The sequence below is a fragment of the Setaria viridis genome, chromosome 9, assembly GCF_005286985.2.
Source record: "Setaria viridis chromosome 9, Setaria_viridis_v4.0, whole genome shotgun sequence".
Classification (NCBI taxonomy): Eukaryota; Viridiplantae; Streptophyta; class Magnoliopsida; order Poales; family Poaceae; genus Setaria; species Setaria viridis.
In genome coordinates this window covers 32384961-32408937 of record NC_048271.2, presented here as the reverse complement: position 1 = coordinate 32408937, position 23977 = coordinate 32384961, and the positions used below count along the sequence as shown (strand labels likewise).

General features: G+C 41.4%; 4 long non-coding RNA genes across 4 annotated transcripts; all 4 read left to right on the top strand.

Moving 5' to 3' along the window:
* Window positions 1-2048: 2048 nt before the first annotated feature.
* Window positions 2049-3843, top strand: LOC140221334 (uncharacterized). Its single transcript, XR_011897104.1, has 2 exons — window positions 2049-3355; window positions 3461-3843. It is a non-coding gene; the product is annotated as an uncharacterized lncRNA (long non-coding RNA).
* A 2786-nt stretch (window positions 3844-6629) lies between these two features.
* Window positions 6630-8437, top strand: LOC140221507 (uncharacterized). Its single transcript, XR_011897300.1, has 2 exons — window positions 6630-7936; window positions 8042-8437. It is a non-coding gene; the product is annotated as an uncharacterized lncRNA (long non-coding RNA).
* A 2786-nt stretch (window positions 8438-11223) lies between these two features.
* LOC140221341 (uncharacterized) lies at window positions 11224-13031 on the top strand. Its single transcript, XR_011897119.1, has 2 exons — window positions 11224-12530; window positions 12636-13031. It is a non-coding gene; the product is annotated as an uncharacterized lncRNA (long non-coding RNA).
* Window positions 13032-15817: 2786 nt separating this feature from the next.
* LOC117839956 (uncharacterized) lies at window positions 15818-17625 on the top strand. The gene is made up of 2 exons (XR_004636924.2): window positions 15818-17124; window positions 17230-17625. It is a non-coding gene; the product is annotated as an uncharacterized lncRNA (long non-coding RNA).
* Window positions 17626-23977: the final 6352 nt, after the last annotated feature.

Genomic DNA, 23977 nt, shown 5'->3' with positions numbered 1-23977 from the left:
CGCCCTAAAGCTTTGTCGGAGTAAAGAGAATAGAAGACAACAGAAATTCACATTCATTTCTGTTGTACCAGCAGTTTACGGAGATCATTGAGCTCCAGATCGTGCTGAAGAACTACTCCCTCTGTTCTCTTTCACATGTCAGATTAGGTTCGTCCTAAGTCAAACTTGTTCAACTTTAACTAAGTTTATAGAAAAATATAACAACATCTATATTACCGAATACATACACTATCAAAACATATTCCATGGTGAATTCAATGAAACAAATTTGGTAGTATAAATGTTGTTATATTTCTCTATAAATATAGTTAAAGTTGAATAACTTTGATTAGGACAAACGTAACGTGATATGTAAAAAAAATCATGGAAGGAGTACGTACTTGGTTGAGTTGTTTGAAGCTTGAAAAGATAGGAGATCAGGCATTAGGAGACTTTATCTTTTTTTTTGGAAGCATCTAGGAGACCATATGTTAACATGCTAGGTCCTTTTGTAAGACGTTCTCCTTCCGATACCAGAACACGTACGCGGTGGCTCCTCAGCGCGTCGCTGCCACGCTGACGAGTGCTTCCCTCCCCTGGTGTGTGTTGCCATATCCATCCCCTGTTAGATTCTCTACGTACGAATAACAGAAATAAAGATGCATTTGCTTCTGATTAACATTTATCTCGTCGGGTGAGTGATGAATTTCTTTTTTTTTTCATCGGCAGGATCTTCTTTTTTACTTATGACATCCTAAGAAAGTCCTAGAGGCAACGCAGGTTATCAATTTTTTATTTTGTACTATCAGACCATCAGTTTATTTGACCGACTTGTTTCACTGCACATTGTTTATATGTTTAATGTTTTGCTGGCTTCCTTTCTTCCCGGCATTTATTGGCCCCGTCTTGGTCTGGAGTCCAATTTTCCTAGTGTTCACAATACTAAATTAGAGATACTAGGTACTCCTCCCTCCGATCCAAATTGTCAGTCTTTCCAACTTTCTTGTAAAGTCAAAATATATAAAGTTTGAACAAATTTATACAATAAAGTGCTAACATTTATGATGCCAAATAAGTACTATTAGATTCTTCATAAATATATTTTCATAGTATATCTATTCGGTGCCATAAATCTTTGTAATCTTCCCTATAATTTTACTCAAACATATAATGGTTTAACTCTCCAAGAATGTTGGAATGACCTAGGGAGTATTTCTTATACTAACATTTACGCAAACTAGCGGGAGCTTCGTTTAAGAGAAAAAATATATGGAAAGGAGAAGAAGTAGCAACATAATTCATCCACACTGAACCAGAAACTACTAAAAACACATTTGTTACGCTTTGTGTCTCACAGATTCTGGAGACTGTCAGAGACTAAGGGCGTGTTTGCTTCACGTCCACACCGTGCCGTGGCACAACTCCGGCGTGCTGCCTTTGCTTAGCTGACCATACAACAACTTGTCAGGTATAAAATACTCAATCTAGTACAATAATTTGACAGGCAGGTGCAGATTAGTCCAACGACTATTAAAATTCTCAATCTAGTGCAATAGCTTGATAGGTGGGTGCACATTGACGCAGTAACTTGTAAACTGCTCAATTTAGCGAAATAAATTAGCGAATTGGTGCATCCATAGTTCAAATGTTATAACAAGCAACATATTATATTCGCGTCGGAGCAAGTTATTGAGCATTATTTGACCATTAATATTCCTATCACAATGGTAACATATTCAGCCTTCAATGTTTAGAAAATTAATGTTATGTCTTCGTGTTAATTGTTTTTTATACAATTATTTAGTTTTGGTTAGGAACATTTAATTTCGATTTCAATATGGGTATGTTCACCCTCACTATTTTACATGTTTGATTATATGCATTTTTGTTCAACTAGAAAAACCAAATATGTTAATACATACTAACAATATCTTTTAGAAGTTTGACATAAATATGTTATTATTTTTTAAATCCTGATGCACTTGTTTAGAAAGTAAAATGGGCTAAAAAGTAAAAGAAATAGCAGAAGCATAGAAGCAACTTAAGGTCCAAGGATCTCTCTTATGGACTTAGTATTTCGGCAATGCCGATGGTGTAATTCTAAATATTATTCAATTTAACTAATAATGAACAAATAAGTTATGTACACAGTTAAAAGGCAATAGACTGGTAATGATCAACGAATTTTATCGATAAAAATAAAAATTATTGATTGGAAGAAAATTCACGTGTCCATCTACTTCGCTTTAATACATAATGTTTGGATTCTCAAGGCACCAATTTGCAAGTTGTTGGATAATTATGCACCCACCTGTCAAGTTATTGTACTAAATTGAGCATTTTACAAGTTGTTGGACCAATTTACACCCACCTGGAAGTTATTGTACTAGATTGAGCATTTTATAAGATGTTGGATCAATCTGCACCCACCTAACAAGTTGTTGTATGGTGGGTGCAATTTACTTTTTGTTGATATAGAAGAAATCGGGTCACACTTAATCACAAGGGGTTTCATGGATGATTATCAACAATGGACATATCACCGTGAAGGGGATAATGATGACAGAATGATGGATGATAATGGAGGAAGATGGTAGAGGATGAGACGACGGACGAATAACGATTACTCAAATTAAATCTACTGTTTGAGGAAACAAAGAGGTTAGGTGAAACAAGGCACGTGATATTTGTGATAGCATAAGATTGATATAGGAGGACATATTAATTATTATACTTTAAATTCATGGTGTCGCTAGGCTTAAGAGTTCAAGTGGTCTCGCCGGTTAGGTTGTGCTGGTAGTCGGTATTTGATCCGATGAAAAGATTATTGCACCACCTAGATATTGGGTGTAGAATGATTTTGTACGCAGGATGCTATTGAAAAAACAAGATTAGCAGGTAAAAGGAGCACGTGGGTGCAAGTTGGTGCTCGCCGCTCTGGTCTTGGCACCCAAAATTTCTGCTTGTCTACAAAACGTGGTGCTGCATATGCTTAATTTGGACGTGATGACCTTGCCGGGACCAAAACAAAACGTGGCTTCACACCGACCAACCTGTTAAGGTTAGAAATCGTACAAGGCTAGCATACTTGGGACGCTTTGACACCACGTGGCTCAGCTCGTGGGTGACCCGATAATAAGCACATGCCCAGCGGCTGTGTGCAGTGCGTGCCTCTATAAATACGGGTTGCAGCTCCAAGCGAGATTCAGGAAAAATTAAGCAGCAGGACACCTCAAATTCATAGAGATAACAGGGCAGCTCTGAGAGCACGACCAGGCAACAATGGCGTCATTGGCAAGATCCGCCCATGTTCTAGGAATCACGCTGCTCGTCATCGCCGCGGTGATGATCACCAGCACTCCTTTCGTGGAATGCAGTGAGCACCCAGCTGCTTTTCTTTCTTAATTTCAGTTTATCATTCCTCCCGTAGTATCATAAAGCACATGAAGTGGGCAATAAACTGACGTGCTTGCGTTTCCAGGGGCGGTTGAGCGTCCACGTGCTGCGATGGTGAATTCGGATCCTCGTGCCGCAGACAGGTTTGAGAAGAGTCGTCTGCGATGGTGCATTCGGATCCTCATGCCCCATACAGGTTTGAGACGAGTCGTCCTAGTCCTCACGACTAGTCCTCACTGGCGGTGAAAGCAATGGACGTGGACTCATGCCCCAACTTGACGGTGATAGCCATCGCGGAGAAATCCCCCTGCCTTGATCCCCGTCTTCTTCGCAAATCGAGTGTGGTTATAACTTATAAGGAAATAATTAAAGATGGGTGGTGCCCTCCTGTAAACATCTATTGTACGCTACAAATAACTGTGCTTATACCTATGAATAAAAAAGGATCCATACAAGGTTGCCCTGGTACCTTTAGCATTAATAAACATGTTACAATAACAGTCAATCCTGACCGATCTTAATATCTCCTTCGATTGATGATGCCTGTAGCGGTGGCAATTTCATGCCTCCGAGCATGCCCTTTGCGAATTCAGGATAATTTGATAAATTAGTTTAATATAAATGTGGTCCATGTATTTAAAAATAGATATTACATTAATTAAGAGATTCATGGACCATTTCCTCCGTGCTAACTAGCACCACAGGCGCCACACATCTAGGTTGGGGACAGACACAGTGTCAGGTGCACCAAGTCGATCCACACCAGTAAGCCGTGTGTGAGCGTGTGAGCATGAGATGCTAACTTGCGCAAGGTTAGTAGTGGCCATGCTCACAGCTCACGGGAGACGGGACACGGCCTGCGCCGCCATACTTAGATGCTGGTGGCATGCCCCTCGTCCAGGACAGGACTAAGTGTGGCTCCTGACAGGACTAGGCTCGGGAGCTGCTGCTTTAGCCTCCTCCAACAAGGACGTTGGCAAGCTCAGCGACGGGTCGTGCCCGTGTAGCAAGAAACGGGACCCCTTTTCGCCAATTCTGTTGAGGGAGAGCGTAGAATAGGAAGGAAGTGACCAGTGAGGGACGATTGATGGGATCGGAGCGGAATATGAGGAAAAATCTGCATGTAATGGGCTTGCAAAAAATTAGGAGCAGAACCAAGCGCAGGTAGACATAGAGTGACGATGGGGCAGACCGAAGCTGGTGGACATCGCCCTAAAGCTTTGTCGGAGTAAAGAGAATAGAAGACAACAGAAATTCACATTCATTTCTGTTGTACCAGCAGTTTACGGAGATCATTGAGCTCCAGATCGTGCTGAAGAACTACTCCCTCTGTTCTCTTTCACATGTCAGATTAGGTTCGTCCTAAGTCAAACTTGTTCAACTTTAACTAAGTTTATAGAAAAATATAACAACATCTATATTACCGAATACATACACTATCAAAACATATTCCATGGTGAATTCAATGAAACAAATTTGGTAGTATAAATGTTGTTATATTTCTCTATAAATATAGTTAAAGTTGAATAACTTTGATTAGGACAAACGTAACGTGATATGTAAAAAAATCATGGAAGGAGTACGTACTTGGTTGAGTTGTTTGAAGCTTGAAAAGATAGGAGATCAGGCATTAGGAGACTTTATCTTTTTTTTGGAAGCATCTAGGAGACCATATGTTAACATGCTAGGTCCTTTTGTAAGACGTTCTCCTTCCGATACCAGAACACGTACGCGGTGGCTCCTCAGCGCGTCGCTGCCACGCTGACGAGTGCTTCCCTCCCCTGGTGTGTGTTGCCATATCCATCCCCTGTTAGATTCTCTACGTACGAATAACAGAAATAAAGATGCATTTGCTTCTGATTAACATTTATCTCGTCGGGTGAGTGATGAATTTCTTTTTTTTTTCATCGGCAGGATCTTCTTTTTTACTTATGACATCCTAAGAAAGTCCTAGAGGCAACGCAGGTTATCAATTTTTTATTTTGTACTATCAGACCATCAGTTTATTTGACCGACTTGTTTCACTGCACATTGTTTATATGTTTAATGTTTTGCTGGCTTCCTTTCTTCCCGGCATTTATTGGCCCCGTCTTGGTCTGGAGTCCAATTTTCCTAGTGTTCACAATACTAAATTAGAGATACTAGGTACTCCTCCCTCCGATCCAAATTGTCAGTCTTTCCAACTTTCTTGTAAAGTCAAAATATATAAAGTTTGAACAAATTTATACAATAAAGTGCTAACATTTATGATGCCAAATAAGTACTATTAGATTCTTCATAAATATATTTTCATAGTATATCTATTCGGTGCCATAAATCTTTGTAATCTTCCCTATAATTTTACTCAAACATATAATGGTTTAACTCTCCAAGAATGTTGGAATGACCTAGGGAGTATTTCTTATACTAACATTTACGCAAACTAACGGGAGCTTCGTTTAAGAGAAAAAATATATGGAAAGGAGAAGAAGTAGCAACATAATTCATCCACACTGAACCAGAAACTACTAAAAACACATTTGTTACGCTTTGTGTCTCACAGATTCTGGAGACTGTCAGAGACTAAGGGCGTGTTTGCTTCACGTCCACACCGTGCCGTGGCACAACTCCGGCGTGCTGCCTTTGCTTAGCTGACCATACAACAACTTGTCAGGTATAAAATACTCAATCTAGTACAATAATTTGACAGGCAGGTGCAGATTAGTCCAATGACTATTAAAATTCTCAATCTAGTGCAATAGCTTGATAGGTGGGTGCACATTGACGCAGTAACTTGTAAACTGCTCAATTTAGCGAAATAAATTAGCGAATTGGTGCATCCATAGTTCAAATGTTATAACAAGCAACATATTATATTCGCGTCGGAGCAAGTTATTGAGCATTATTTGACCATTAATATTCCTATCACAATGGTAACATATTCAGCCTTCAATGTTTAGAAAATTAATGTTATGTCTTCGTGTTAATTGTTTTTTATACAATTATTTAGTTTTGGTTAGGAACATTTAATTTCGATTTCAATATGGGTATGTTCACCCTCACTATTTTACATGTTTGATTATATGCATTTTTGTTCAACTAGAAAAACCAAATATGTTAATACATACTAACAATATCTTTTAGAAGTTTGACATAAATATGTTATTATTTTTTAAATCCTGATGCACTTGTTTAGAAAGTAAAATGGGCTAAAAAGTAAAAGAAATAGCAGAAGCATAGAAGCAACTTAAGGTCCAAGGATCTCTCTTATGGACTTAGTATTTCGGCAATGCCGATGGTGTAATTCTAAATATTATTCAATTTAACTAATAATGAACAAATAAGTTATGTACACAGTTAAAAGGCAATAGACTGGTAATGATCAACGAATTTTATCGATAAAAATAAAAATTATTGATTGGAAGAAAATTCACGTGTCCATCTACTTCGCTTTAATACATAATGTTTGGATTCTCAAGGCACCAATTTGCAAGTTGTTGGATAATTATGCACCCACCTGTCAAGTTATTGTACTAAATTGAGCATTTTACAAGTTGTTGGACCAATTTACACCCACCTGGAAGTTATTGTACTAGATTGAGCATTTTATAAGATGTTGGATCAATCTGCACCCACCTAACAAGTTGTTGTATGGTGGGTGCAATTTACTTTTTGTTGATATAGAAGAAATCGGGTCACACTTAATCACAAGGGGTTTCATGGATGATTATCAACAATGGACATATCACCGTGAAGGGGATAATGATGACAGAATGATGGATGATAATGGAGGAAGATGGTAGAGGATGAGACGACGGACGAATAACGATTACTCAAATTAAATCTACTGTTTGAGGAAACAAAGAGGTTAGGTGAAACAAGGCACGTGATATTTGTGATAGCATAAGATTGATATAGGAGGACATATTAATTATTATACTTTAAATTCATGGTGTCGCTAGGCTTAAGAGTTCAAGTGGTCTCGCCGGTTAGGTTGTGCTGGTAGTCGGTATTTGATCCGATGAAAAGATTATTGCACCACCTAGATATTGGGTGTAGAATGATTTTGTACGCAGGATGCTATTGAAAAAACAAGATTAGCAGGTAAAAGGAGCACGTGGGTGCAAGTTGGTGCTCGCCGCTCTGGTCTTGGCACCCAAAATTTCTGCTTGTCTACAAAACGTGGTGCTGCATATGCTTAATTTGGACGTGATGACCTTGCCGGGACCAAAACAAAACGTGGCTTCACACCGACCAACCTGTTAAGGTTAGAAATCGTACAAGGCTAGCATACTTGGGACGCTTTGACACCACGTGGCTCAGCTCGTGGGTGACCCGATAATAAGCACATGCCCAGCGGCTGTGTGCAGTGCGTGCCTCTATAAATACGGGTTGCAGCTCCAAGCGAGATTCAGGAAAAATTAAGCAGCAGGACACCTCAAATTCATAGAGATAACAGGGCAGCTCTGAGAGCACGACCAGGCAACAATGGCGTCATTGGCAAGATCCGCCCATGTTCTAGGAATCACGCTGCTCGTCATCGCCGCGGTGATGATCACCAGCACTCCTTTCGTGGAATGCAGTGAGCACCCAGCTGCTTTTCTTTCTTAATTTCAGTTTATCATTCCTCCCGTAGTATCATAAAGCACATGAAGTGGGCAATAAACTGACGTGCTTGCGTTTCCAGGGGCGGTTGAGCGTCCACGTGCTGCGATGGTGAATTCGGATCCTCGTGCCGCAGACAGGTTTGAGAAGAGTCGTCCTAGTCCACGTGCTGCGATGGTGCATTCGGATCCTCATGCCCCATACAGGTTTGAGACGAGTCGTCCTAGTCCTCACGACTAGTCCTCACTGGCGGTGAAAGCAATGGACGTGGACTCATGCCCCAACTTGACGGTGATAGCCATCGCGGAGAAATCCCCCTGCCTTGATCCCCGTCTTCTTCGTAAATCGAGTGTGGTTATAACTTATAAGGAAATAATTAAAGATGGGTGGTGCCCTCCTGTAAACATCTATTGTACGCTACAAATAACTGTGCTTATACCTATGAATAAAAAAGGATCCATACAAGGTTGCCCTGGTACCTTTAGCATTAATAAACATGTTACAATAACAGTCAATCCTGACCCATCTTAATATCTCCTTCGATTGATGATGCCTGTAGCGGTGGCAATTTCATGGCTCCGAGCATGCCCTTTGCGAATTCAGGATAATTTGATAAATTAGTTTAATATAAATGTGGTCCATGTATTTAAAAATAGATATTACATTAATTAAGAGATTCATGAACCATTTCCTCCGTGCTAACTAGCACCACAGGCGCCACACATCTAGGTTGGGGACAGACACAGTGTCAGGTGCACCAAGTCGATCCACACCAGTAAGCCGTGTGTGAGCGTGTGAGCATGAGATGCTAACTTGCGCAAGGTTAGTAGTGGCCATGCTCACAGCTCACGGGAGACGGGACACGGCCTGCGCCGCCATACTTAGATGCTGGTGGCATGCCCCTCGTCCAGGACAGGACTAAGTGTGGCTCCTGACAGGACTAGGCTCGGGAGCTGCTGCTTTAGCCTCCTCCAACAAGGACGTTGGCAAGCTCAGCGACGGGTCGTGCCCGTGTAGCAAGAAACGGGACCCCTTTTCGCCAATTCTGTTGAGGGAGAGCGTAGAATAGGAAGGAAGTGACCAGTGAGGGACGATTGATGGGATCGGAGCGGAATATGAGGAAAAATCTGCATGTAATGGGCTTGCAAAAAATTAGGAGCAGAACCAAGCGCAGGTAGACATAGAGTGACGATGGGGCAGACCGAAGCTGGTGGACATCGCCCTAAAGCTTTGTCGGAGTAAAGAGAATAGAAGACAACAGAAATTCACATTCATTTCTGTTGTACCAGCAGTTTACGGAGATCATTGAGCTCCAGATCGTGCTGAAGAACTACTCCCTCTGTTCTCTTTCACATGTCAGATTAGGTTCGTCCTAAGTCAAACTTGTTCAACTTTAACTAAGTTTATAGAAAAATATAACAACATCTATATTACCGAATACATACACTATCAAAACATATTCCATGGTGAATTCAATGAAACAAATTTGGTAGTATAAATGTTGTTATATTTCTCTATAAATATAGTTAAAGTTGAATAACTTTGATTAGGACAAACGTAACGTGATATGTAAAAAAATCATGGAAGGAGTACGTACTTGGTTGAGTTGTTTGAAGCTTGAAAAGATAGGAGATCAGGCATTAGGAGACTTTATCTTTTTTTTGGAAGCATCTAGGAGACCATATGTTAACATGCTAGGTCCTTTTGTAAGACGTTCTCCTTCCGATACCAGAACACGTACGCGGTGGCTCCTCAGCGCGTCGCTGCCACGCTGACGAGTGCTTCCCTCCCCTGGTGTGTGTTGCCATATCCATCCCCTGTTAGATTCTCTACGTACGAATAACAGAAATAAAGATGCATTTGCTTCTGATTAACATTTATCTCGTCGGGTGAGTGATGAATTTCTTTTTTTTTTCATCGGCAGGATCTTCTTTTTTACTTATGACATCCTAAGAAAGTCCTAGAGGCAACGCAGGTTATCAATTTTTTATTTTGTACTATCAGACCATCAGTTTATTTGACCGACTTGTTTCACTGCACATTGTTTATATGTTTAATGTTTTGCTGGCTTCCTTTCTTCCCGGCATTTATTGGCCCCGTCTTGGTCTGGAGTCCAATTTTCCTAGTGTTCACAATACTAAATTAGAGATACTAGGTACTCCTCCCTCCGATCCAAATTGTCAGTCTTTCCAACTTTCTTGTAAAGTCAAAATATATAAAGTTTGAACAAATTTATACAATAAAGTGCTAACATTTATGATGCCAAATAAGTACTATTAGATTCTTCATAAATATATTTTCATAGTATATCTATTCGGTGCCATAAATCTTTGTAATCTTCCCTATAATTTTACTCAAACATATAATGGTTTAACTCTCCAAGAATGTTGGAATGACCTAGGGAGTATTTCTTATACTAACATTTACGCAAACTAACGGGAGCTTCGTTTAAGAGAAAAAATATATGGAAAGGAGAAGAAGTAGCAACATAATTCATCCACACTGAACCAGAAACTACTAAAAACACATTTGTTACGCTTTGTGTCTCACAGATTCTGGAGACTGTCAGAGACTAAGGGCGTGTTTGCTTCACGTCCACACCGTGCCGTGGCACAACTCCGGCGTGCTGCCTTTGCTTAGCTGACCATACAACAACTTGTCAGGTATAAAATACTCAATCTAGTACAATAATTTGACAGGCAGGTGCAGATTAGTCCAACGACTATTAAAATTCTCAATCTAGTGCAATAGCTTGATAGGTGGGTGCACATTGACGCAGTAACTTGTAAACTGCTCAATTTAGCGAAATAAATTAGCGAATTGGTGCATCCATAGTTCAAATGTTATAACAAGCAACATATTATATTCGCGTCGGAGCAAGTTATTGAGCATTATTTGACCATTAATATTCCTATCACAATGGTAACATATTCAGCCTTCAATGTTTAGAAAATTAATGTTATGTCTTCGTGTTAATTGTTTTTTATACAATTATTTAGTTTTGGTTAGGAACATTTAATTTCGATTTCAATATGGGTATGTTCACCCTCACTATTTTACATGTTTGATTATATGCATTTTTGTTCAACTAGAAAAACCAAATATGTTAATACATACTAACAATATCTTTTAGAAGTTTGACATAAATATGTTATTATTTTTTAAATCCTGATGCACTTGTTTAGAAAGTAAAATGGGCTAAAAAGTAAAAGAAATAGCAGAAGCATAGAAGCAACTTAAGGTCCAAGGATCTCTCTTATGGACTTAGTATTTCGGCAATGCCGATGGTGTAATTCTAAATATTATTCAATTTAACTAATAATGAACAAATAAGTTATGTACACAGTTAAAAGGCAATAGACTGGTAATGATCAACGAATTTTATCGATAAAAATAAAAATTATTGATTGGAAGAAAATTCACGTGTCCATCTACTTCGCTTTAATACATAATGTTTGGATTCTCAAGGCACCAATTTGCAAGTTGTTGGATAATTATGCACCCACCTGTCAAGTTATTGTACTAAATTGAGCATTTTACAAGTTGTTGGACCAATTTACACCCACCTGGAAGTTATTGTACTAGATTGAGCATTTTATAAGATGTTGGATCAATCTGCACCCACCTAACAAGTTGTTGTATGGTGGGTGCAATTTACTTTTTGTTGATATAGAAGAAATCGGGTCACACTTAATCACAAGGGGTTTCATGGATGATTATCAACAATGGACATATCACCGTGAAGGGGATAATGATGACAGAATGATGGATGATAATGGAGGAAGATGGTAGAGGATGAGACGACGGACGAATAACGATTACTCAAATTAAATCTACTGTTTGAGGAAACAAAGAGGTTAGGTGAAACAAGGCACGTGATATTTGTGATAGCATAAGATTGATATAGGAGGACATATTAATTATTATACTTTAAATTCATGGTGTCGCTAGGCTTAAGAGTTCAAGTGGTCTCGCCGGTTAGGTTGTGCTGGTAGTCGGTATTTGATCCGATGAAAAGATTATTGCACCACCTAGATATTGGGTGTAGAATGATTTTGTACGCAGGATGCTATTGAAAAAACAAGATTAGCAGGTAAAAGGAGCACGTGGGTGCAAGTTGGTGCTCGCCGCTCTGGTCTTGGCACCCAAAATTTCTGCTTGTCTACAAAACGTGGTGCTGCATATGCTTAATTTGGACGTGATGACCTTGCCGGGACCAAAACAAAACGTGGCTTCACACCGACCAACCTGTTAAGGTTAGAAATCGTACAAGGCTAGCATACTTGGGACGCTTTGACACCACGTGGCTCAGCTCGTGGGTGACCCGATAATAAGCACATGCCCAGCGGCTGTGTGCAGTGCGTGCCTCTATAAATACGGGTTGCAGCTCCAAGCGAGATTCAGGAAAAATTAAGCAGCAGGACACCTCAAATTCATAGAGATAACAGGGCAGCTCTGAGAGCACGACCAGGCAACAATGGCGTCATTGGCAAGATCTGCCCATGTTCTAGGAATCACGCTGCTCGTCATCGCCGCGGTGATGATCACCAGCACTCCTTTCGTGGAATGCAGTGAGCACCCAGCTGCTTTTCTTTCTTAATTTCAGTTTATCATTCCTCCCGTAGTATCATAAAGCACATGAAGTGGGCAATAAACTGACGTGCTTGCGTTTCCAGGGGCGGTTGAGCGTCCACGTGCTGCGATGGTGAATTCGGATCCTCGTGCCGCAGACAGGTTTGAGAAGAGTCGTCCTAGTCCACGTGCTGCGATGGTGCATTCGGATCCTCATGCCCCATACAGGTTTGAGACGAGTCGTCCTAGTCCTCACGACTAGTCCTCACTGGCGGTGAAAGCAATGGACGTGGACTCATGCCCCAACTTGACGGTGATAGCCATCGCGGAGAAATCCCCCTGCCTTGATCCCCGTCTTCTTCGCAAATCGAGTGTGGTTATAACTTATAAGGAAATAATTAAAGATGGGTGGTGCCCTCCTGTAAACATCTATTGTACGCTACAAATAACTGTGCTTATACCTATGAATAAAAAAGGATCCATACAAGGTTGCCCTGGTACCTTTAGCATTAATAAACATGTTACAATAACAGTCAATCCTGACCGATCTTAATATCTCCTTCGATTGATGATGCCTGTAGCGGTGGCAATTTCATGGCTCCGAGCTTGCCCTTTGCGAATTCAGGATAATTTGATAAATTAGTTTAATATAAATGTGGTCCATGTATTTAAAAATAGATATTACATTAATTAAGAGATTCATGGACCATTTCCTCCGTGCTAACTAGCACCACAGGCGCCACACATCTAGGTTGGGGACAGACACAGTGTCAGGTGCACCAAGTCGATCCACACCAGTAAGCCGTGTGTGAGCGTGTGAGCATGAGATGCTAACTTGCGCAAGGTTAGTAGTGGCCATGCTCACAGCTCACGGGAGACGGGACACGGCCTGCGCCGCCATACTTAGATGCTGGTGGCATGCCCCTCGTCCAGGACAGGACTAAGTGTGGCTCCTGACAGGACTAGGCTCGGGAGCTGCTGCTTTAGCCTCCTCCAACAAGGACGTTGGCAAGCTCAGCGACGGGTCGTGCCCGTGTAGCAAGAAACGGGACCCCTTTTCGCCAATTCTGTTGAGGGAGAGCGTAGAATAGGAAGGAAGTGACCAGTGAGGGACGATTGATGGGATCGGAGCGGAATATGAGGAAAAATCTGCATGTAATGGGCTTGCAAAAAATTAGGAGCAGAACCAAGCGCAGGTAGACATAGAGTGACGATGGGGCAGACCGAAGCTGGTGGACATCGCCCTAAAGCTTTGTCGGAGTAAAGAGAATAGAAGACAACAGAAATTCACATTCATTTCTGTTGTACCAGCAGTTTACGGAGATCATTGAGCTCCAGATCGTGCTGAAGAACTACTCCCTCTGTTCTCTTTCACATGTCAGATTAGGTTCGTCCTAAGTCAAACTTGTTCAACTTTAACTAAGTTTATAGAAAAATATAACAACATCTATATTACCGAATACATACACTATCAAAACATATTCCATGGTGAATTCAATGAAACAAATTTGGTAGTATAAATGTTGTTATATTTCTCTATAAATATAGTTAAAGTTGAATAACTTTGATTAGGACAAACGTAACGTGATATGTAAAAAAATCATGGAAGGAGTACGTACTTGGTTGAGTTGTTTGAAGCTTGAAAAGATAGGAGATCAGGCATTAGGAGACTTTATCTTTTTTTTGGAAGCATCTAGGAGACCATATGTTAACATGCTAGGTCCTTTTGTAAGACGTTCTCCTTCCGATACCAGAACACGTACGCGGTGGCTCCTCAGCGCGTCGCTGCCACGCTGACGAGTGCTTCCCTCCCCTGGTGTGTGTTGCCATATCCATCCCCTGTTAGATTCTCTACGTACGAATAACAGAAATAAAGATGCATTTGCTTCTGATTAACATTTATCTCGTCGGGTGAGTGATGAATTTCTTTTTTTTTTCATCGGCAGGATCTTCTTTTTTACTTATGACATCCTAAGAAAGTCCTAGAGGCAACGCAGGTTATCAATTTTTTATTTTGTACTATCAGACCATCAGTTTATTTGACCGACTTGTTTCACTGCACATTGTTTATATGTTTAATGTTTTGCTGGCTTCCTTTCTTCCCGGCATTTATTGGCCCCGTCTTGGTCTGGAGTCCAATTTTCCTAGTGTTCACAATACTAAATTAGAGATACTAGGTACTCCTCCCTCCGATCCAAATTGTCAGTCTTTCCAACTTTCTTGTAAAGTCAAAATATATAAAGTTTGAACAAATTTATACAATAAAGTGCTAACATTTATGATGCCAAATAAGTACTATTAGATTCTTCATAAATATATTTTCATAGTATATCTATTCGGTGCCATAAATCTTTGTAATCTTCCCTATAATTTTACTCAAACATATAATGGTTTAACTCTCCAAGAATGTTGGAATGACCTAGGGAGTATTTCTTATACTAACATTTACGCAAACTAACGGGAGCTTCGTTTAAGAGAAAAAATATATGGAAAGGAGAAGAAGTAGCAACATAATTCATCCACACTGAACCAGAAACTACTAAAAACACATTTGTTACGCTTTGTGTCTCACAGATTCTGGAGACTGTCAGAGACTAAGGGCGTGTTTGCTTCACGTCCACACCGTGCCGTGGCACAACTCCGGCGTGCTGCCTTTGCTTAGCTGACCATACAACAACTTGTCAGGTATAAAATACTCAATCTAGTACAATAATTTGACAGGCAGGTGCAGATTAGTCCAACGACTATTAAAATTCTCAATCTAGTGCAATAGCTTGATAGGTGGGTGCACATTGACGCAGTAACTTGTAAACTGCTCAATTTAGCGAAATAAATTAGCGAATTGGTGCATCCATAGTTCAAATGTTATAACAAGCAACATATTATATTCGCGTCGGAGCAAGTTATTGAGCATTATTTGACCATTAATATTCCTATCACAATGGTAACATATTCAGCCTTCAATGTTTAGAAAATTAATGTTATGTCTTCGTGTTAATTGTTTTTTATACAATTATTTAGTTTTGGTTAGGAACATTTAATTTCGATTTCAATATGGGTATGTTCACCCTCACTATTTTACATGTTTGATTATATGCATTTTTGTTCAACTAGAAAAACCAAATATGTTAATACATACTAACAATATCTTTTAGAAGTTTGACATAAATATGTTATTATTTTTTAAATCCTGATGCACTTGTTTAGAAAGTAAAATGGGCTAAAAAGTAAAAGAAATAGCAGAAGCATAGAAGCAACTTAAGGTCCAAGGATCTCTCTTATGGACTTAGTATTTCGGCAATGCCGATGGTGTAATTCTAAATATTATTCAATTTAACTAATAATGAACAAATAAGTTATGTACACAGTTAAAAGGCAATAGACTGGTAATGATCAACGAATTTTATCGATAAAAATAAAAATTATTGATTGGAAGAAAATTCACGTGTCCATCTACTTCGCTTTAATACATAATGTTTGGATTCTCAAGGCACCAATTTGCAAGTTGTTGGATAATTATGCACCCACCTGTCAAGTTATTGTACTAAATTGAGCATTTTACAAGTTGTTGGACCAATTTACACCCACCTGGAAGTTATTGTACTAGATTGAGCATTTTATAAGATGTTGGATCAATCTGCACCCACCTAACAAGTTGTTGTATGGTGGGTGCAATTTACTTTTTGTTGATATAGAAGAAATCGGGTCACACTTAATCACAAGGGGTTTCATGGATGATTATCAACAATGGACATATCACCGTGAAGGGGATAATGATGACAGAATGATGGATGATAATGGAGGAAGATGGTAGAGGATGAGACGACGGACGAATAACGATTACTCAAATTAAATCTACTGTTTGAGGAAACAAAGAGGTTAGGTGAAACAAGGCACGTGATATTTGTGATAGCATAAGATTGATATAGGAGGACATATTAATTATTATACTTTAAATTCATGGTGTCGCTAGGCTTAAGAGTTCAAGTGGTCTCGCCGGTTAGGTTGTGCTGGTAGTCGGTATTTGATCCGATGAAAAGATTATTGCACCACCTAGATATTGGGTGTAGAATGATTTTGTACGCAGGATGCTATTGAAAAAACAAGATTAGCAGGTAAAAGGAGCACGTGGGTGCAAGTTGGTGCTCGCCGCTCTGGTCTTGGCACCCAAAATTTCTGCTTGTCTACAAAACGTGGTGCTGCATATGCTTAATTTGGACGTGATGACCTTGCCGGGACCAAAACAAAACGTGGCTTCACACCGACCAACCTGTTAAGGTTAGAAATCGTACAAGGCTAGCATACTTGGGACGCTTTGACACCACGTGGCTCAGCTCGTGGGTGACCCGATAATAAGCACATGCCCAGCGGCTGTGTGCAGTGCGTGCCTCTATAAATACGGGTTGCAGCTCCAAGCGAGATTCAGGAAAAATTAAGCAGCAGGACACCTCAAATTCATAGAGATAACAGGGCAGCTCTGAGAGCACGACCAGGCAACAATGGCGTCATTGGCAAGATCCGCCCATGTTCTAGGAATCACCCTGCTCGTCATCGCCGCGGTGATGATCACCAGCACTCCTTTCGTGGAATGCAGTGAGCACCCAGCTGCTTTTCTTTCTTAATTTCAGTTTATCATTCCTCCCGTAGTATCATAAAGCACATGAAGTGGGCAATAAACTGACGTGCTTGCGTTTCCAGGGGCGGTTGAGCGTCCACGTGCTGCGATGGTGAATTCGGATCCTCGTGCCGCAGACAGGTTTGAGAAGAGTCGTCCTAGTCCACGTGCTGCGATGGTGCATTCGGATCCTCATGCCCCATACAGGTTTGAGACGAGTCGTCCTAGTCCTCACGACTAGTCCTCACTGGCGGTGAAAGCAATGGACGTGGACTCATGCCCCAACTTGACGGTGATAGCCATCGCGGAGAAATCCCCCTGCCTTGATCCCCGTCTTCTTCGCAAATCGAGTGTGGTTATAACTTATAAGGAAATAATTAAAGATGGGTGGTGCCCTCCTGTAAACATCTATTGTACGCTACAAATAACTGTGCTTATACCTATGAATAAAAAAGGATCCATACAAGGTTGCCCTGGTACCTTTAGCATTAATAAACATGTTACAATAACAGTCAATCCTGACCGATCTTAATATCTCCTTCGATTGATGATGCCTGTAGCGGTGGCAATTTCATGCCTCCGAGCATGCCCTTTGCGAATTCAGGATAATTTGATAAATTAGTTTAATATAAATGTGGTCCATGTATTTAAAAATAGATATTACATTAATTAAGAGATTCATGGACCATTTCCTCCGTGCTAACTAGCACCACAGGCGCCACACATCTAGGTTGGGGACAGACACAGTGTCAGGTGCACCAAGTCGATCCACACCAGTAAGCCGTGTGTGAGCGTGTGAGCATGAGATGCTAACTTGCGCAAGGTTAGTAGTGGCCATGCTCACAGCTCACGGGAGACGGGACACGGCCTGCGCTGCCATACTTAGATGCTGGTGGCATGCCCCTCGTCCAGGACAGGACTAAGTGTGGCTCCTGACAGGACTAGGCTCGGGAGCTGCTGCTTTAGCCTCCTCCAACAAGGACGTTGGCAAGCTCAGCGACGGGTCGTGCCCGTGTAGCAAGAAACGGGACCCCTTTTCGCCAATTCTGTTGAGGGAGAGCGTAGAATAGGAAGGAAGTGACCAGTGAGGGATGATTGATGGGATCGGAGCGGAATATGAGGAAAAATCTGCATGTAATGGGCTTGCAAAAAATTAGGAGCAGAACCAAGCGCAGGTAGACATAGAGTGACGATGGGGCAGACCGAAGCTGGTGGACATCGCCCTAAAGCTTTGTCGGAGTAAAGAGAATAGAAGACAACAGAAATTCACATTCATTTCTGTTGTACCAGCAGTTTACGGAGATCATTGAGCTCCAGATCGTGCTGAAGAACTACTCCCTCTGTTCTCTTTCACATGTCAGATTAGGTTCGTCCTAAGTCAAACTTGTTCAACTTTAACTAAGTTTATAGAAAAATATAACAACATCTATATTACCGAATACATACACTATCAAAACATATTCCATGGTGAATTCAATGAAACAAATTTGGTAGTATAAATGTTGTTATATTTCTCTATAAATATAGTTAAAGTTGAATAACTTTGATTAGGACAAACGTAACGTGATATGTAAAAAAATCATGGAAGGAGTACGTACTTGGTTGAGTTGTTTGAAGCTTGAAAAGATAGGAGATCAGGCATTAGGAGACTTTATCTTTTTTTTGGAAGCATCTAGGAGACCATATGTTAACATGCTAGGTCCTTTTGTAAGACGTTATCCTTCCGATACCAGAACACGTACGCGGTGGCTCCTCAGCGCGTCGCTGCCACGCTGACGAGTGCTTCCCTCCCCTGGTGTGTGTTGCCATATCCATCCCCTGTTAGATTCTCTACGTACGAATAACAGAAATAAAGATGCATTTGCTTCTGATTAACATTTATCTCGTCGGGTGAGTGATGAATTTCTTTTTTTTTTCATCGGCAGGATCTTCTTTTTTACTTATGACATCCTAAGAAAGTCCTAGAGGCAACGCAGGTTATCAATTTTTTATTTTGTACTATCAGACCATCAGTTTATTTGACCGACTTGTTTCACTGCACATTGTTTATATGTTTAATGTTTTGCTGGCTTCCTTTCTTCCCGGCATTTATTGGCCCCGTCTTGGTCTGGAGTCCAATTTTCCTAGTGTTCACAATACTAAATTAGAGATACTAGGTACTCCTCCCTCCGATCCAAATTGTCAGTCTTTCCAACTTTCTTGTAAAGTCAAAATATATAAAGTTTGAACAAATTTATACAATAAAGTGCTAACATTTATGATGCCAAATAAGTACTATTAGATTCTTCATAAATATATTTTCATAGTATATCTATTCGGTGCCATAAATCTTTGTAATCTTCCCTATAATTTTACTCAAACATATAATGGTTTAACTCTCCAAGAATGTTGGAATGACCTAGGGAGTATTTCTTATACTAACATTTACGCAAACTAACGGGAGCTTCGTTTAAGAGAAAAAATATATGGAAAGGAGAAGAAGTAGCAACATAATTCATCCACACTGAACCAGAAACTACTAAAAACACATTTGTTACGCTTTGTGTCTCACAGATTCTGGAGACTGTCAGAGACTAAGGGCGTGTTTGCTTCACGTCCACACCGTGCCGTGGCACAACTCCGGCGTGCTGCCTTTGCTTAGCTGACCATACAACAACTTGTCAGGTATAAAATACTCAATCTAGTACAATAATTTGACAGGCAGGTGCAGATTAGTCCAACGACTATTAAAATTCTCAATCTAGTGCAATAGCTTGATAGGTGGGTGCACATTGACGCAGTAACTTGTAAACTGCTCAATTTAGCGAAATAAATTAGCGAATTGGTGCATCCATAGTTCAAATGTTATAACAAGCAACATATTATATTCGCGTCGGAGCAAGTTATTGAGCATTATTTGACCATTAATATTCCTATCACAATGGTAACATATTCAGCCTTCAATGTTTAGAAAATTAATGTTATGTCTTCGTGTTAATTGTTTTTTATACAATTATTTAGTTTTGGTTAGGAACATTTAATTTCGATTTCAATATGGGTATGTTCACCCTCACTATTTTACATGTTTGATTATATGCATTTTTGTTCAACTAGAAAAACCAAATATGTTAATACATACTAACAATATCTTTTAGAAGTTTGACATAAATATGTTATTATTTTTTAAATCCTGATGCACTAACTATGTTATCACTGAATCACCAAAATCATAAACTATAACTTAATGAGGCCATGTTCGCTACAATAGCTTATATAGCTATCATATATGTAGGTACTTAATTGTTCTCGATGACATATGGGATATACAACCATGAAAGACAATCAGATGTGCTCTAGACGAGAATAGCTTAGGAAGTGGAATAATCACAACTACTCCCAATATTGTTCTTGCTGAGCAAGTTGGTGGTTCTTATAGACTCAAACCGCTTACTCATGACAGCTCTAAAATATTGTTCTATGGAAGAATATTCGGATCAGAAGACAAATGCCCTGCACAACCTTCTGAAGTATCTTAAAAAATATTGAAGAAATGTGGAGGTGTGCCCTTGGCTATTACTACATTATCAAGTTTACTTGCCAATAAGTCGGCGAATATAGCATGCAGATTGGTGTGAGGTGTATGACTCGATTGGTTCTGGACATGGAAATGATCGATCCTAATATGAATGATATGTGGAATATATTGTTGCTCAGGTATTACGATCTACCGCCTCATTTGAAGACTTGTTTGTTGTATCTAAGCATATATTTCCAGAAGATTATGAGATTAAGATGGATCGGGTTGTACTAAGGTGTGTAGCCGAAGGTTTTGTCCAACATGGCGAAAGAGGACATATATAGCTTATTTGAGAAAGGTGAGAGTTACTTCAATGAGCTTTCTAACAGAAGCATGATCCAGGCTGTACACATTGACCAAGAAGGAATATGTTGCCGTGTGCATGACATGGTCCTTGATCTCATCTGTTCCTTGGCAAGAGAAGAAATTTTGTTACTACATGGGAGGACATTGAGCAGAAAACATGTCTGCAAAGCAAGAAGGTTCGCAGGATCTCTCTCCATAATACTACTGGAGCCGCAACCAACATGTGTCTCATGTGAGGTCCTTTACGATATTCAGTCCTGCAGTTGATTCAATGCCATCCCTTTCATGCTTCCATGTTCTGCGGGTATTGGATCTTGAAGGTTGCGATCTTAGTGGAAGTCGCCACCTTAATCTGAGGTACCTCGGGAACTTAATTCAGCTGAGGTGCTGCTGAGCTCCCCGCAGAGATAGGGAAGCTACAATTTCTACAGACACTGGACATGGAAGGCACAAGGGTAGAAGAGGTGCCGACGAGTATTGTACAACTAGGGCGCCTGATGTGCCTGCGTGTTGATTATTGCGCAAGTCTGCCGACTGGGATCGGGAAGCTGACTTCCCTGGAGGAGGTGTCCCCCGTGCTGCTGCGCAGGTCACTGGACGTCGTGGAGGGGCTGGGTGGCCTGACAGAGCTGAGGGTGCTCAGGATCAGGCTGTGGAAGCCATCCTGGTGTTTGCAGGAGGCTCTCATGGAGTCTTTACGCAACCTCCGCAACATCACTGGACATCTACCTCGAAGTCGACTACTGGGACCACTCGCAGAAGCTGGACGTGCTGGAGGAAAGTCTGGTGCCGCCACAGCGCCTACGCGAGTTGCGGTCGCTGGCGATCGAGCAACAACTTCTACAGCCCACTGCGGCTTCTACCGGCGTGGCTAAATGCCGCCACCGTTCCGCAGCTCGCCGTGCTGGTCATCCAGGTCATGGAGCTGAGGCAGGAGGACGTGGACACGCTCGGCAGGCTGCCATCCCTCCGCGTCCTCTGCCTTGAGCCGAGCGCTACCCGGGAGCTGCTCACGGTTGGCTCCGGCCCGTTCCCGCGCCTGACGGAGTGCAAGTTCCGTGACTCTAACATCCCCTGGTGTTCTAGCAGGGAGCCATGCCGTGGCTCCGGACGCTCAAGTTCCAGTTCCGCGTGCGGGACCTTATCGATCTCGGTGATGCCGGCTTTGAGTTTGGGTTCGAGAACCTTGGCTGCCTCGAGGAAGTTACCGTCTATGTCGCCGTCCATGATGCCAGGGAGGTGGAGGCACAAGCTTGCAGAGGAAGCGTTGAGGTGTGCCGAGACTAGATCTGATCATTTTTCGGGTCGGGTCGGGTTCTTTCAGATTTCAGGTCAAAAAAGTTAGCCTGCACCCGACCCGTGCTGACCATCAGGTCGGATTTTTTGCCCGCGCCCGCCACGTCAAATGGTCAAGTCGGGTCGGGTCGGGTCGGGTTCAGGTGTTTATGTGCAAGTTTCAGATTGGGTCGGATTTTTTCAGATTTTGGGTCAAAAATTTTAGCTCGTGCCCGACCCGTGTTTTAGATCGGGTAAAAATATCGGCCCGCACCCACCTAACATATTGACCCGATTGGGTCGGGTCGGGTTTTTTTTCGAGTGGGTCGGGTCGGGTGGCTCATGATCAGGTCTAGCCGAGACCACACACCCCAACCACCCCACTTTCGACGTTACAAGGGCTGCCGAGGAGCTCATGTGATTCGATGACGACCACCACTAGGTACGCCCGTACGCACTGGATACTGGACAGTCACTTGGCTATTAATCATGGGTTCCAATGCTCTGTTTTTACGTTGCGGATCATCTTCTTTAAGTTCCAGGTGACGGCAGGGCGTCTCGGCTTGGGTTAGCACTCGTGCGTGGGCCAGTTGGCGTATGGTGGTTCTGTGTTGATGAGGCAGATCTGCTGCGCTGGCAAAACGGACACGCGGTTGGATTTCCTCTCCGTGGGGCGGACTCGATCGCTGCCTCGGGATTGCATTGTTGGCAGCGGATCTGACTCTGCCGGTCCAGATCTCATCTGATGCGGCGGTGAACTTAACTGGCAGCGGCTACTGCAAGGCAGGTATGTATATATCGGCTTTCGGTGTAGCAAGTTAGCAACCACGCGGCAACGGTGATGCTCAATGATGGCTGCAGAATGAATTAGCCAACTCTCATAATGGACTCTATATATCAAATCTATCTATATAGTCTAACCTTTGTTGACTGAACCATGGCAATAGTGGTTCGTGCCCATGTCCGTGTGTTGCTTTAGGAGGCATTCTTTGTAGTCCTTGTCTTGCAAATGGTGTTATTGGAAGACGATGAAGATACCGTTCTGTGTTCGCTTGTTGTGGAATGATAGTTGCTTTACCTTTTCTGTTAGACGGTGTATGTGTTAGTTACTCAGAGGCCGGTAATGGTCTTGGTCAATTGTATCATCTTCATATAATAATAGTTTGAGATCAACAAAGATTTCCTTGTCGGAATAAAGAGGTGACGGGGAACCAACAACTAAGTCCGATAGGCATATTTTGCCATGATATGAAATCTTCTAGTGCCTGCTGTTGTCGGATTTGGAACAGTAGTATGTTAGTCGTCAGGATCTGCTATACCCATGCACGTACGTACTCAGTCATGTTTTGTATCAGCTTTTTAGCTGTGTGAGACCCATTGTAATAGCGTACTAGTCTAAGAAAACCATAATGTTTAGTTTCCAAATCTTGCTATTATGGAGTCAAGAATACGGAAAAAAGCAATAGTTTGGGTGGTTGTCCTTCCTACCCACTAGGGATCATACCATACGGAAAAAGGCTGTTATTGAGTTATGTACCCTGTATGCCTTATTAAAGCGGCTATTTCTTATAGTGTTAGGCGATATGGATAAGGTGCTTTTTATTGTCGTCTCCATGTTAATCATAATGAACTGTGCTGGAAAAATGACAAATCTTTGAAATATGTGGAAAAAAAGAACATTCCACCATTGATGA